Here is a 2500-nt window from a genome sequence, read left to right as displayed (position 1 = left end):
GAAGGAAGGAGAGAGGAAGAAGTAGAGGGGGAAGGAAGGAGAGAGGAAGAAGTAGAGGAAAAAGGTAGAAGAGAGGAGGAAGTAGAGGAAGGAAGGAGAGAGAAGGAAGTAGAGGAGGAAGAGGGGGATGTAGAGGAGGAAAGAAGGAAGCAGAGGAGGAAGGTATGAAAGAGGATGAAGTAGAGGAGGAAGGAAGGAGAGAGGAGGAAGTAGAAGAGGAAGGAAGGAGAAAGGAGGATGTAGAAGAGGACGGAAGGAGGGAGAAGGAAGGACAGGAGGAAGGAAGGAGAAAGGAGGATGTAGAAGAGGAAGGAAGGAGGGAGAAGGAAGGATAGGAGGAAGGAAGGAGAGGAGGAAGGAAGGAGAGAGGAGGATGTAGAAGAGGAAGGAAGGAGGGAGAAGGAAGGAGAGGAGGAAGGAGATGATAATGTAGAGGAGGAAGGAAGGAGAGAGGAGGATGAAGAAGAGGAAGGAAGGAGAGAGGACGCTGAACATAAATAAGTGGGTAGAGAGAATGAATGAATGGTCATTAAGGGAAGGAGGACAGGACATTAATGCTGCAGCGCTCATGTGGAAGCACTCTTCATTTAAACATAATTAATGAGAGGATCGACCGTCTGATTGGCTGAACAAGAAGACGACCGAGGATAATGATCAGAGTGCAGCTCCTCAAAGACTTCACAGCCTCTCATCTCCTCCTCCTCTCTCTCTCTCTCTCTCTCTCTCTCTGTTCCTGTCTCTTTCTCTCTCTTTCATCAGAGGGAGGAATCCTGTCACTCTGTTTTCCAACTCTTTGTTTCTTTCTTTCAGTCTTTCTGTTTCATTAGGAGTCCAACTCTTTCTCGTTTCTCTTTTCGCTCTTTCAGTCCGTCCGTCCAATCTCTCTCTCTTTCATCACACACAGCAGTTCTATCACTCTTTTCCAGCTCTTCCTTTTATCTCTCTTCCAACTTGCTTTCTTGTTTGTCTCTCTTTTCTGTTTCTCTATCTGTCTTTCTCTCTTCATCAGAGAGAAGAGCCCTGCCATTCTTTTCCAACTCTATTTTCTCTCTCTTTTTCTGTTTCTCTGTTTCTGTCTTTCGATTTCATTAGGAGTCAAATCGCTTTCTTTCAACTCTTTCCCATTTCTCTTTTTTCTATCTGTCTTTCCCTCTTTCTGTCTGTGTCTCTCTCTCTCTTTCATCACACAGCAGTCCTATCACTCTCTTCTAGCTCTTGCTTTTATCTCTCTTCCAACTCACTGTCTTGTTTGTCTCTCTTTTCTCTTTTTCTCTCTTTCTTTTTCATCAAAGAGAGGAGTCCGGTCACTCTCATTCATCAGTCTGCGTCTCTTCTCTTCGGTCTGACTTTCTCTCCCCTCTCTCATCGGAGGGAAGACTTCTGTCGCTATTTACCCCTCTTCTTCTCTTCTCCCATCCTCTTCATCTCTCTGTCTCTGTCTCTCTCTCTTCCTGCCTGTCTCCCTCTCTTTCTCCCATCAAAGGAGACTTCCGACTTTCTCAATTTCTCTCCTTTACTCTTGTCTCTTCTCTTTCATCATTTCACCCTCCCACCCTTTTCTCTCATTCTCTGCCTCTCTCCATCTCTCTCTCTCTCCTCTTCTCGCTCTCTTCCCCCCCTCCCTCTGTGCTTTCTTATTCACTCTATTTGTGGTTGGAGGAGGTGAAGAGCTGCGGCCAGCTTCCTCTGCTGCTGTTCTGGAGACACTTTTGTATTTCCCTCCTCAAGTTTGATTCATCTCCTGCTGTGTGGAGGAGATTTCCCACCAGTGAGCAAACTGACAGCAGAATTTAATTGGGACAAACAGGGAGAATCTACAGCGGCTCAGTTAGTGGGACGGGACGCTCTGCTCTGCTGTTCACACACTGTGTGATTTAAGCTGAGAAGATGGCTGCATTGTTACAAAAACAACCTTTCCTCCTGCAGCTTTAAAGATGGACTCATTTAGATTTGTTCATTCCCAACCTAACACTCATTCTACTAAATTAGTCTGCCACCAGTCTCTCTGTCTATCTGTCAGTAGAGTTAGAGCTCATAATGTTACCTAACATGGGGGGGGGGGGAGGGAGAGAGAGAGAGAGAGAGAGAGAGAGAGACTGTGTGGTTCATTATCTACCACCAATGCTACTAATTTCTCCTGTCACCAGCCTGCCTGGCTGCCACTCACTAATGCTAGAATATATAATTTTTCCATACTTCACTGACAGAAAGAACAAATGAGACTGAAACGTGGAAACAAGTGAAATAAATGAGAGAACACAATGTTCTACCGTTTTCAGTTCTTATTTCTTTACCTAGCATTTCACCATCACACATAATCAGTCTAGGGTAACAGTATTATTTGTTCCATATATTGTCAGGGAACTGTGACCTCTGACCCCTGCACTCCTTACTGTAGATTGCTTGTAATGTTAGTGATGTAGAAATTGAGGCTTATTCAGCTGTTATAGTCACTGTAAGACATTCTGGATCACAGCATCAGCTAAATGACTCAATGTAA

This window comes from Centroberyx gerrardi, chromosome 6 (genome assembly GCF_048128805.1).
Source record: "Centroberyx gerrardi isolate f3 chromosome 6, fCenGer3.hap1.cur.20231027, whole genome shotgun sequence".
Classification (NCBI taxonomy): domain Eukaryota; kingdom Metazoa; phylum Chordata; class Actinopteri; order Beryciformes; family Berycidae; genus Centroberyx; species Centroberyx gerrardi.
The sequence above is the reverse complement of the archived record's forward strand: the minus strand, read 5'-3'. Positions refer to the sequence as shown.